Raw genomic sequence first — 14376 nt, 5'->3', positions numbered from 1 at the left:
GCTCAAAAACACTTTAAAAACACTGTACAAAAATGTGCATAAAAAACATGAGACAAAACACCCAAAAAAATGCCCAAAAACACAACGCTCAGGTGTAAATGCAGCTTTAAGGAGCAGCCTGTGTATCTTTAGAAACTGGAAGAAGAATTTTGGTGTGAATGATCCAACTTGGACTGATCGATGATTAATTGCAATAGTTGTTTATATGTTTTGCTAGCTTACGGAAACTGCATACCTAGTACACTTAAGCCCAGTATACACGATCGGACTTTCCGATGGGAAATGTTCGATGACAGGCTATCTGTAAATCCGACCGTGTGTATACTCCATCGGACAATTGTTGTCGGACTTTCTGCCAACAAATGTTGGCTAGCAGGTTTTCAAATTTCCCGTGGACACTGGGAAGAGGGATGGAACAATATGCGTAAATGCACTAGATCCTTAACAATCAGGGAAACGGCTATTAAAGTAATCACCAGATGGTACTACACTCCGGTACGTTTGCACCAGATCTATGCCCATACATCCCCTAACTGCTTTAGAGGTTGCAATCACCTGGGCACCTTTGTTCACATCTTTTGGGACTGTGGTTTAATTCGTCCAGTCTGGCAAGAGGTTTCAAGGCTGATGGACAGGCTCGCTGGCTGGGCATTGTCCCTCACTTATCACCACTGTCTTCTCTTCCAAACCCCGCCTGACACCCCAAAATACTTTGTAATACTCGTTCACTCCATATGTGTCTCTATGCTATGGACTATAGCACTTCACTGGAAGTCCCCGTCGATCCCTTTATCTCAAGTTCTCTCACGCATTGATCAAGTAATGCTGACTGAAAAGATTTTCCATACTCTGCAGGACACGACTCATATATATGACCTAAAGTGGAACCCATGGTTCCTATTCCGTTTACTAAAATGATCGCACCTTGGGTTTTTTCTCTTGGCCATCTGCAATTTTTTATTTTTTTTTATTTCCTTTCTGAACTTTTCTCCTCTTTTTCTCTGTATGGTCTATTCTTATACATTTTAGATATGAAGGTCAGAACATTGAGTGTTTTATCTTTTCTCTTTCTTGCAGTCTTTTGTTGGATGTAAGATCTACACTAATGTTTATAATCTTTTGTTTGGTCTGTAGAGTCCTACGGTCTGTTTACCACTTCATTGCAAACTTGTCATCCAACTGCTTATGCTGTATATGTCATCTGATCCTTTTTGCTGACACTGTTTTCTATTTATCGCTTTAATAAACTTTTTTGAAAACAAATTTCCCGTGGACAAATGTGTGTTGTCGGATTTTCTGAGTGTGTGTACACAAGTCCATCGGACAAAAGTCCAAAGTACAAACATGCATGCTCGGAAGCAAGGACAAACCAGAAGTGGTTGGTCTTGTAAACTAGTGTTCGTAATGGAGAATTAACATTCGTGAGGTGGCAAATTATGAAATCTGCAAATGCAGTGCGCAATTATTTTCTTCTTTAATGGGATAATAATGAAGCTGCTTTGCTGGTGATACTGATGGAGTTTTTGCAAACAAAATTTCAAAGGCTTTTTTTTCTAGTGATATCAAGAATAATATTATTGTTTCTTTGTTTTTTTATTTGGGCAAGTTGCCACAGCACCATTATCCCATAGTTTTTAAGATTACAACTATGTTGGTGTCCAAACTGTCATTAAGGTGTCCTTTTATGAAGCAGTGAAATCTATTCACTGCTTCATTCTCCGGCATTCACATAGGAGATCTTTCTCCTCTGTGTGCCACTATATGAAGCGGAGTAGATCGTTTCACCCTTGGAGGTGTGAAGCGATCTACAAACGCTTCTAACACTGGAGAACGGCCCCTAATACTGTAATCTCATGAGACTTTACGAGATTACAGTAATAGAAATTCACAGATACACACAGATGTCAATATATTAAGCAGTGATAAATTATCACAGCTCAATACACTGACACGCGGTGTGATTAATGTTAGTGAAATAAAGCGTCCCCCTACATAATATATACATGTATACACACACAGACATTATATATACATGTATATACACACACATTATATATATATACATATACACATTATATGTATATATGTATATATATGTATACACATACATATGACAGGGGGACATGGTTACAGTGTTGGGGGGTCTGAACGAGGCATAAGGAAGTTAATTATCTTCCTCTTTCCTCCTCAGATCCCCCTGATTCCCTCTTCACTACCCCGGTTCTCCACCTCTGAGTTGGTGAATCGGGGCGTGTGAATTCTGACACAGATCACAAGTGAAGCGCTGAGATCGCAGCTTCATAAAGTGACCGTTACTGTGTCAGTCTATGTGGATTCTCCATGTGCGGAGATAATCGGCGGGAGAACAAGTTCAAACACATCTCCCCCCGATTATCTCTGGTTTATATACTGTTTATGGGCTGTGATCAACGGCGATCCTCTGGATCTCCACTGATCATTGCTTCATAAACGGACACCTTAAAGTAAAACACGTAGCCAAGTATTATTCTCCACAATTTTTTTTAAATTGAAAACAAATAAAAGAGAAAACAAATAAAATTAGACATGCTATCTGCCAATAGAACTTAACCAAAAAGTGCATTCTATGCAAAGATATAGAAAATATACCAAATCAAATCATTATTCAACCAAAAAAATAATGTCAAAGCAAGAAATCCAAGGCAAATAATAAATAACACATTATCTCCTCAGATTCTGCAGCATGTCTGGTTGACAAACGGCCATTCAGAAACTAAATGAAAAGCGCGACTCAACATTCCCCAAACTTCTACTAACACAAAATTAGCAGAAGGAGCCCAAAGGGATGCAAAAGAGCTGAAAACCACGTAGTACATCTAGTAGATCAGTACGTTCGTAATTGTTGGCCAACATTTGTGTGACCGTGTGCATGCAAGACAAGTTTGGGCTAACGCCCTTCTGACAAAATTGCACAGTTTTGTTGGCCAACATACTAATCGTGTCGTGTGTATGAGGCATAGCAGAAATAAACATTTCCAAGAAATAGGACCTCTAGTTTATAAAGATATAAAGTATGACAATTGCATACTTATAAGCATCCTGGGTTTCAGATTCCGAATCCTCCAGCAATAGCTACATAAAATGTTGCATAGCCTAGGTTTTCTTTGTAATCCTATGACAATTTCCCTTGACCTTTCTCTCTCAGATGTTATCATAGGAGTCCTGTGCTCTGTCCCCATCATTGTGTATTTGCTTAAATCTTAGTTAATCCCAGCTATGCTATGTTTCCTCTCTGACCTAAATTATCCCTGCTGTGATCTTTCAGACATACACCTGTCATGTTTTCCAAGCATTTGCCAATCTTAGCCTTTGCAATGTCACCCTAGACTCAATCAGAAAAATAAATGGTTATGCTAATACACATGGCTTATATGTTTTCACGAGGCCTTTTGATTTTTAAATAATATTTATACAGACAGGTTTGGACTACAGTATAGATTAAAATAGTGAAAACTTTATTAAGTTCTTATATTAAACTATATTTATACAGTTTTCAATTTTTACCTATTAAACTGTAGTAGATTTCTGTAATATATGCAAATTTCCCCATGTTGTAGCCCTTTATGAAAACTCAAAGTACAGTAAAATATTTGATAAAAGGTCAGAAATGCCTTAATAATATCTTGCTGTGTGCTGATAGTACAGTTCCTTTTCTGGCATTCTCAAGAAATGGTGTCAGCCCTGCCCAGCTGTATTTTTCCAAACTAACTGAATCCCTACTCTTCTCCTCCTTTACACAATGTAGGGAACTAACTGTTTTGTAGCTTAAGATAAAAAGCTGGGAGGGCTGAGAAAACAGAATAACACAAGAAGATAACATAGAACAAGTGCACAAGGCACAGAACACCTTTGAATTTCTAACAAGATGAACACATTTTTTCTGCACTTATCAAACAGATATGGAAAAATTCTTTCAATAGGACCTGTATTTAATATACTTTTGTTAGGGTTTGCATACACTTTAAGTCATTTGCATAAGAAACCAGTCCTTTACTTTAAGAAAAGGGGCAAATGACAACATTTTGTACTAAAATCTGCCAAGAAATCAAGGTAAAAGTGTTTGCTATCCCCACTTTATACCTGACTTTTTTTTTCTTTAAAGAAGCTCCCTAGCACACTCATAACCAAACACCAGGTTCAAGAAAATTTGAGTACAAAAAAGTGTACAGGGTATACACATGTGAAGAGAAAGGACCCTAGCCCTGATCCCCTGGGGCACAAGGCTCCTAACAGGGACTGAGGTGCTTGATGTCCACCCATATGAAGCCTAACAGACCCCTTTCTTTTGGAAACCTGCCAAAGCAAGGTCTACCCATGTACTAGGTGAAGCTCCTCTGAAGGTAGACCCCATGGGAGGGAAAGAACGTGATCAAAGACTTTCAAGGCAAGTCATAGGAACTACACCCTACTAGTTGGGGGTCAGTAAAGTGCAAACATGCTGTAAAAAAACATAAAACATAAATAAAATGATAGGGGTAAAGGATAAGTTCTTTGTGCCAGTGTATATAGCACAATGGTAGGCCCTTCGGTCAGTATAAAAATTCCTCCAGGCTCAGCCTAGGCAGGTTTGAAAAAAAGCATGCAATGGGTGTAGTGACCATAAAGCCATAATAAACGCAAAGTTAGCTCCCCCACCGTGAAGAATTCTGGCACCCCTGGGCTGCCACTCCAGGGGCACATACACCATGGTCTTCTCTCAGCCCTGTCCCTGACCAGACAAATGCAGCACCATCCTTGACAGAAAGGCGTTAGCACATAGGGATAGCTCTGCCTTCAACCAGGGACAACCCCAGTTTCCTAGGCTAAAATCAACCCAGGAGGAAAAGAGCCAGTTACTGCTGATCCTGTGTACAGCCAGGTGGCAATTTCTTGTAGTCTATTGTACCCTTAAACACTTCTGGGACAAGTGTTGATTGGCTAGTGGTAGACACAGTGGTATGTCCTCCTATTCTAGCTCATGTGTGACCCTGAGGCCATGCAGCAGCACACTCTGTGATCTCTGTTCCTCGAATGCAGTGGATCACAGATTGGGGTATTTGGTGTAATTTCATTGACCCTGTATCATGTGATCACTTTGACCAATCTCAGTGATCATCCATTTAAACAAAGGTGGCAGCTTTTGAAGTCTTTTGAGTGCGTAGCACAGTGCTGAGCACTAATCTACACACTGAAGAAGTAAAAAATAAATAAAAGTAAATAGAAACGATCACCACCACTAGAGCAGTGCAGTGTCACTATGATGACATTTTACTGATTTGGTTAGTGATCAGAGAGGAGGGGATTTATTATTGATGCACGTAATCTGGTGTAGCTGTGCATAGCAGCCAATCCTCTTCTAACTTCAGCTAGTTCAATTAAGCTATGACAATAAAACCTAAAAGATGATTGTTACTATGCACTGCTGCACCAGATTCTATGTTCAATTTCAATTTCAGTAAACCCTCTAATACCATTGTAGCACACAGTGTCTCTGACCATAGCTAAAGAAATACAAAGCCACCATATTGACATTGCACTGCTCTGCTGACGGTGATCTTTTATTTTATTTTTTTATACTTTTTTTTAGGGTTCATTAACACTTACCAAGCTCTCTTAAGAGCAATCTGTGTTTATTGTATATCTTCCTTACCGCTTGCTTTAACACCTCTAATTACTTGATGGAGTTGGGCGAACGGTTCGGTCCAAGCAAAAGTTCAGGCGAATTACCAAATTTGCAGGGCCCTGATTGTGCACGCCCTGATTGGTCAAAGCTTTGCCAAATCAGGGTGCAGTTAAAAGCTGGTTGTTAAGGAGTGGGCCAAGAAGCTGGAAGCTGTCAATGGCCTTCCCCGCTGACAGTTGAATGAACAAAAAAATGTGCGGCAATAGAAAAGGGAAAAAACGTGGCATGGAGGTCCCACCCCAATCCATAATAGGCCCTTAGGATCTGGTATAGATTTTATCGGGAACCCCACACCAAAATGTAAAAAAAAACTGCATTGGGTCCCCCCAAAATCCATACCAGACCCTTATCCGAGCATGCAGCCTGGCAGGCAAGGAAAGGGGGGGCGAGCAAATAACACCCTCCTGAATCATACCATCCCCACAACCCTGGGCTGTGGTTATAAGGGTCTGGGGGCAGGATGCTTATCAGAATCTGGAAGCCCTTTTTAACAAGTGAGCCCCCAGATCCTGCCCCCCCTATGTAAATGAGTATGGGGTACATAGTAGCTCTACCCATTCACCAACAAAGTGTAAAAAAATAATAAAAACAGAGACAGTTTTTGATAATTCCTTTATTAAAAAATAAAAACAGTGTCCCCCGATGTAAATCCATAGTCAATCATGACGCTGACTCCACAGCTGGACCCAAAAAAACTATACAAAAATTGCTCCACCATCAACTAAGGCAAACTGCTGAATGCCTGGCTTGGCATTTGACAGTTCTTATAAAAAGTAAGGACAACGTCACTTGGTGGCACCGCCTCCCCTTGTGACATCATCGACTGGTGCATGCTGAGTTGGTGATATATAAGAACTGACAGATGGCAAGCCAAGCATTCGGAAGTCTCCCTTAGTTAACTGCGGATCGAAGTTTTTGGGGGTCCTGCGGTGCAGCAAGCATCATGATTGATGATGGATTTACAATGGGGGGAGCACTGCTTTTTTATAAGGAATTGTCCAGGAGGGAATAGGAATTATTTTCCACATGCACACTCACCAACACAGGTTGAACCGGATGGACCGTTGTCTTTATTCAACCTTACCAATTATGTAACTATGTCAAAAATTATCTCTGTGTTTTTATTGCTCTTTGACACTTTATTGGTGAATAGGCAGGGGGTACTCCATACTCATTCACATAGGGGGGCAGGATCTTAGGGGGCACCCTTGCTAAAGGGGGCTTCCAATATCCGATAAGCCCCCTGGCCGGCAGACCCTCACAACCACAGCTCTGGGTTGTAATATGAAGAGAAAGCGATCTCACCGCTCCAGGAACACATATGCAGGTAGTGAACTCCTCTCTCGGCCCACAGGTGCAGGCAATTGCCAATAGCAACAAACAAAAGTAGACTCTGGACTGCTGTACTCTTGAGAAAAAAACACCTTCCTTTATTAAAAAAAATCACACCAAAAAAAGGCTGACGTTTCGCACTAGCAGTAGTGCTTACTCATAACTGGGAGTAAGCACTACTGCTAGTGTGAAACGTCAGCGTTTTTTTGTCTGCTGTGTTTGTTGTGTTTTTTTTATGTGATTTTTTAAATAAAGAAAGGCATTTTATTCTCAAGAGTACGGCAGTCCAGAGTCTACTTTTGTTTGTTGCACAGCTCAGGGTTGTGGGAATGAGGCCCTTGTCCCTATCATCAACATGGGGACAAGGTGCCTTGGGTGGGGGGGCAGATTGCCCCTGCCCCAAAGCACCCAACTCTCCATGTTGAGGGCATGTGGCCCGGTATGGTTCAGGAGGGGGATTCTCACTTGCCCCCATCCCCTTTCCTGGCCTGCCAGGCTGCGTGCTTGGATAAGGGTGGCAAGCGTCATTTGCATATGCCATGCTAGCGTGACGCTGATAGGAGTCGGCGTGCAGACCGTATATATATGCTGTCTCCCTGGACACAGTCTTTTTGACACACAATTGAAGACGCTATATCCTACAACAGCACTCCATCTGTTTTTTGGCACACATTTAAGCTATTTAAAATGTCACCCCACATACTACTTTGCAAGTTAGCCACTTTCTTCCTCTAACTTTTCTTGGTGATTCAGGACTGTCCCTTATTTCTCTATATATTTCTTTCTACACTATCTTCTATGTTAATTTGGTTGTGGTTATATCTTTATCCTATGTGCACAGATTCTTATTATCCTCACTACCTTAATTGGGTACTTATTATCTCCACTGTATCTTATTAACATATGTAACTCACTGATACTGCATCTATTTAACTTAGACTCCTTGGCAGTCATTAACTGTTAATCATTTTGTTTCACTATGAACATTGGCAATCTGTGTTCTTGGGGGTCTGTGTATGCGCCCTGCTGACACGCATCTCCAGATTACCTCAGCTCCTGGGACAGACAACCTTTCTGGCCCTGGCCCCATAGTTATCACATCTCGCCACATTTGACTCTATGTAAGTATTCAGGGTGGGCTATTTAGCCTTTTCCTGTCATGACCAGTTACAACTAGATTAATTATATTCTATTCTTTATAGATATTCTTGAGCATTTTCCCCTGATGAGTGTTCACAGATGAAACGCGTTGGAAACTTAGGATGCAGACATATGCCTATATTAGACAATCAATCCAGATCATCATCTACAAATCAATCATGTTTTTACTGCTGTTATCATTCCTATTTCCTTTGCAAGGTGCTGCCCAGATGACATGCATATATATGAATTTATTGACTGCACCAATTTATTGAATGCACCAATTCCAGATCATTATGTGGTGCCAAGTTGATATATATCTATGTATCCTTGATGTCCATATTGCATGCGCACATATTTGTGTGTGACTATATATGAAATTATATTTTTTATACTTTTTATTTGTCTTCCATTATTGATATGTATTTCTTAAATTTTTCTATGTGCAACAAATATGTTCTTCTACCAATTTACCTCCACAATGTCAATAGCCTCATGCAAAGTTCGAATTTTCCCTTCTTTATCTACTTGAACCAGGGATGGAGGCACACCACATATGTGCTTCATCTAAAGTCCCAAAATACCCCCTTTCTCGAAGTGTCATCATAAGGCATATCAATTTGTACCCCATGCAAGGGCCATATTTACCTACACAGGGATGTACAGGTGTTCCGTGCTTCCCTGTGTAGGCAGTCTCATCAATGTCAATTGGGATATAAAAGCTAAAAGGAGAAAGCCACTGCTCCCAGTCTGACATTCTTGCGGGTGTGGGTGTAAGGCCTCAAATGCAGGCAAGTGTGACCAGCCAGTCACAGTGTTTCTAATCCCCATTACACTAGTTACAGTGTTGGCATACCTTTTTTGCCAACAACAGTGTTCCTGTTCACTAGCCACACCAATTTCACTGTCACCAGACCCAGTACATCCATCAACTGTGTCCTTGATCTCTTCCATATCCATAGAGTGTCACCAGAGCCAGTGCAGCCAGAATAATCATTTTTGATCACCCCAACATCAGTGCAGTGTTACTTCTGCCTGCCACCTGTATTGTCTCTGTCCTGTTTTTTTTTTACCATGGTTCTGGTATCTGGATCAATCTTTGCCTGTTTACTAACCACATCTCTGACTGCCGCCTGAACTGACCCACCTGCACATCCCGCTGACTACATTCCTGAGAGACACCACTCCCAGGCATTCCCATGGACCATTGCACTACTGGAACCACCGGAACTCTTTTTTTCATCTTTTCTTCCACCTCCTGCACACCCTGGCAAGTGAACATGGCATTCCTGGGGATGGCCATATTCCAGTAGGCTAGGCTTGTTTGGCTTATAAAAATGGGGACTGCTATAGGTGACGTTACACTAAGCTATATTGCCTGACTATTCCACCAAAGGCGATTATTACAGTACACTGATTTTGATACCATTGGTTGATTTTTATGATACACAAGATGCAATATCCAGTATATCATCATCCAAGCTTTGAAAAATCTCACATATGTGGTATCTCCATACTTGGGAGTAGTAGCAGAGTATGTTTTGGAGTATAAATCTAAGTATGTCTATGCTGCTTGTGAAAAATATCTATTTAATTGACAAGTTTGTGTAAAACATACATTTTCCCAAAATGGCTACATTTGTCTAAATCTTCTAAATTTGCCAACATTTTGGGCAAATCTAAATCTTGGGCCCTTTAAAATGCTCAAAAAATTTAAAAAAAATCCAAATTCTAAAAGTCTGCTCAAGTCAGGTATAAGGATCATTCCTTCAATCATTTAAAAAAGGTGAATCTTCTAAAGGACCTTTTTGCATACTGTGTCATGATTTTCACCACAAACAGACTGTAAGATAGGAGTAAGTTAGAAAATCAAACAAAGTAAATTAAAAAAAAGTTTGCTTAGTACACTGTAAATGATTGTTTTAAAAATCATGTTTGTGAAATTCCCATTAAAATAATGTAAATTAGGACCCTTGCATAGCAACCTCTTTTACGGTATAAGAAAACCTACTGTAACTTACACACCACAGGTCCTTCATAACAAAATAAAGGATGTCTTTAAGTCTGTTGCATAATAAATCTGCCCTGAACTTTGTTTAGTGTATTTAGTGCTCTAAAGAATAAATAACTTTTTTTCTGTCAGAGCGCACATAGCTCACAGCTGTCGTGCCTCACAAACTAGAAAGTTGAAAATGGAGGAAGAAAAACACTATCGTGCAACTATGTATTGGGGAGTTTAGAAGTCACTCCCATTTGTCTGAAATGTTTGAACCAGGTGTGTCTACAAGAAAGAACTGCTATGCATTACTGTATAGCTGATGTTTGCTTAGCAGCTGGTGATGATAGACAAGTGACCTGTTAGTAAAGTCAATAATAAGTTAGTAAATGAACAGCATTCCAGCTTACAAAAAAAACTCTGTCAGAACCTATTACATACAACCATATGGGCATACACATTAATCCCTATTTAGTTATAATTTCCTTAGCTACTTAACCCCTTCAAAAGTGTATCAAAGTTCATGCAATCATCAAAAGAAATACATAAACAATGTATAGAGCTCAAAGTTATACTAATATATGTCACAGTTCTAGTATCACTAAATTACAAATATTTTGTTGCAAGTATTCTAAAAGAAACTTTTGTGAAAAATGTAAATGCTTTGCTCTCCCGATATGGGCTTTTTAGGATCGATTGGGAGAATTTTTGCTAAGATACAGTATCTCAAAAAAGTGATTACACCCCACGCATTTTGATGTGACAACACTGAAGAAATTACACTTTGCTACAATGTAAAGTAGTGAGTGTACAGCTTGTGTAACAGTGTAAATTTGCTATCCCCTCAAAATAACTCAACACACAGCCATTAATGTCTAAATCACGGGCAACAAAAGTGAGTACACCCCTAAGTGAAAATGTCCAAATTGGGTTCAATTAGCTATTTTCCCTCCCCGGTATGATATGACTCATTCATGTTACAAGGTCTACAAGGTGTGAATGGGGAGCAGGTGAGTTCAATTTGGTTTTATCGCTCTCACTCTCTCATACTGGGCACTGGACGTTCAACATGGCACCTCATAATAAAGAACTTTCTGAAGATCTGAAAAAAAAAAGAATTGTTGCTATACATAAAGATGGCCTAGGCTATAAGAAGATTGCTAGGACTGTGAAACAGAGCTGCAGCATGGTGGCCAAGACCATACAGCAGTTTAACAGGACAGGTTCCATTCAGAACAGGCCTCGGCATGGTTGACCAAAGAAGTTGAGTGCACATGCTCAGCGTCATATTCAGAGGTTGTCTTTAGAAAAGAAACATATGAGTGCTGCCAGCATTGCTGCAGAGGTTGAAAGGTTGGGGGGTCAGCCTGTCATTGCGCAGACCATATGCTGCACACTGCATTAAATTGGTCTGCATGGCTGTCATCCAAGAAGGAAGTCTCTTCTAAACATGATGCACAAGAAAGCCTGCAAACAGTTTGCTAAAGACAAGCAGGCTAAGGATGTGGATTACTGGAACCATGTCCTGTGGTCTGATGAGACCAAGATAAATTTATTTGGTTCAGATGGTGTCAAGCGTGTGTGGCAACAACCAGCTGAAGAGTACAAAGACAAGTGTGTCTTGCATACAGTCAAGCATGGTGGTGGGAGTGTCATGGTCTGGAGCTGCATGAGAGCTGCAGGCACTGGAGAGCTATGGTTCATTGAAGGAACCATGAATGCCAAAATACACTGTGACATACTGAAACAGAGCATGATCCCCTCCCTTCAGAGACTGGGACACAGGGAAGTATGCCAACATGTTAATGACCCCAAACACACCTCCAAGACAACCACTGCCTTGGTAAAGAAGCTGAGGTTAAAGGTGATGGACTGGCCAATCATGTCTCCAGACCTAAACCCTATTGAGCATCTGTGGGGCATCCTCAAATGGAAGGTGGAGGAGTGTAAGGTCTCACATCCACCAGCTCCATTATGTTGTCATGGAGGAGTGGAAAAGGACTCCAGTGGCAACCTGTGAAGCACTGTGAACGCCATGCCCAAGAGGGTTAAGGTAGTGCTGGAAAATAATGGTGGCCACAAAACATATTGACACTTTGGGCCCAATTTGGACATCTTCACTTAGAGGTGTACTCACTTTTGTTGCCAGCGGTTTAAACATTAAAGGCTGTGTGTTGAGTTATTTTGAGGGGACAGCAAATCTACACTGTTATGCAAGCTGTACACTCACTCCTTTTACATTGTAGCAAAGTGTCATTTCTTCAGTGTTGTCATATGAAAAGATATAATAAAATATTTACAAAAATGTGAGGAGTGTACTCACTTTTGTGAGATACTGTAGCTAGAAGCCACATTGATCCCCTCTACTTTCATAGACAAAGTTATTCAGGTTCGTATCAGGCAAATGTGCCTGTTTGCATAATGATTTTTACTGGTCAAGCTCATTCCTCTTCTAGAATAACATCCAACTGTTAGGAGGGCTGCAACTAGTAGGGATAATAATCCTTCAAGGGGGCTGCAAGAATGTAAGTAGGATCCTTTTATCAAATTCTGTAGAATTCGAATTAGATTACAGTTTTTGGTGAACACTCCTGCCCACTGCCGCCCAGACCAGGTTGTCACTATGGGAGAATGTCATTGCTGAGTCCTGAGTTGCAGCCAATGTCACCAGTTCCAGACATAGATTAGGAGGAGGCCTAATCACTGATCATTTGGGGGTGGGCAGTTATTGGCCACAAAGTCCTTCCCACTTCTTAAAGGGACAGTGTCACCTACTTTTAGTATACAGTTTCGGTAAGCCCGGTCTTGTGGGATCGACTCAAATCTGAGTGCTCCAACACCAAAACTTTGAGCCCCAATGATCACCAAGACATTTGCCAGTGGCAAGGGTTTGGAAACAATAACAGAACTTTAGTTTCCAGGAACAACCCTTAGTTAGGACCTCCCTGGTTTGGGGCAGAGATGGTATGCCCTCCAGTTATTTAGGGTGTTATACAAAATTGGTATCTGTTATTGTTAACTGTTATTGCCATTTTGTTTATTGATTTGCTGAGCATGTTGTGTAAATAAAGTCCCTTTAGCCTCGATGTGTCTCAGGGGGTGTTACATTGCCAGAAAGGTTGTTGTCATCCAGAGCCAGGGATCCCAAATATCAGCGGCTCCTTCAGGGGTAAGCTCTACGTGCACATTTGATAGTATTTAGTCAAGGCACCAAAGTAAAGACACTGTTTAGTAGAGAAACCCCTAATATATGTATGAAAGTAGCATATAATTCTATAGCCAGGTCATATGATAATGCTGTTCGTCTTCCTGTTTCTCAGGTTAGCTTGAAAGCAAAACCACAGCAAAGGCTCAAGTTGGTATCATATGAATTAGTTACATGGAACTGGGAGAAGATTTTGTTCTGTGCAGCAAATCCAGAATACCTTTTTCATAGATTTGGGTAAAATCCAGACACATTTGCCAGACATCAAAGCAAGACACTGACCTTTTACCTCTCAAATAGTTAAATTTAATTTAAGTTATTGCCCAGATAAACCCAAATTAGAAAACCTCTGGCAAAAACAATACGCATAAGATTGTAAATGGCATATACAAGAAACTGAAACAGAAAGTTACCACGCTAAAATCACAAAGATATAAAGTCTCATAAATGTTACAGTCCAATTAGAAGAGATATAGTCTGATCATGAAACTAGTAGATCACTCCAAGGAGAATGTAAGGGCTAAAGTGTTTAATATATATGAAAAAAAAACGCCTTGGTAGTGAATATCGTATAAAAAGGTACCCCCCCCCCCCCCCCGGTGCCTCCACCATATGATATGAGATGGTCACTCACCAGAGGAAATGGATTCCAGATTATAAGAGTCATGAGTGTAGTATTATAGAATATCCTTAACAGGAGCCATCAACCCTCTTTTGTTGGCTGCAAAATGGGAGACTTCTATGGCTTTTCTTTGGGTTCCAATGGGAACACCCACATAAGGAATAATTGATGGTTCACCGGCAAATCATGCATTTAAGATGAATCAAAGAAACTATCATAGTGTGAAACAGTATGAAATGTATTATTGATAAAAGATACCAACTACTTGCATAGAGGTAGTTAATAACATGCATAAATGCAATGTATATCCACCCTGGGATTCAAGCCAACAGCCTCATAGGATCAGTGGGTGTGGTAACGTCGCAAGCATGGACTCTGTG

Source organism: Lithobates pipiens, unplaced genomic scaffold, assembly GCF_037356315.1.
Source record: "Lithobates pipiens isolate NorthernLeopardFrog02 unplaced genomic scaffold, aLitPip1_a1.2 Scaffold_8, whole genome shotgun sequence".
In the NCBI taxonomy this organism is placed as follows: domain Eukaryota; kingdom Metazoa; phylum Chordata; class Amphibia; order Anura; family Ranidae; genus Lithobates; species Lithobates pipiens.
The sequence above is the reverse complement of the archived record's forward strand: the minus strand, read 5'-3'. Positions refer to the sequence as shown.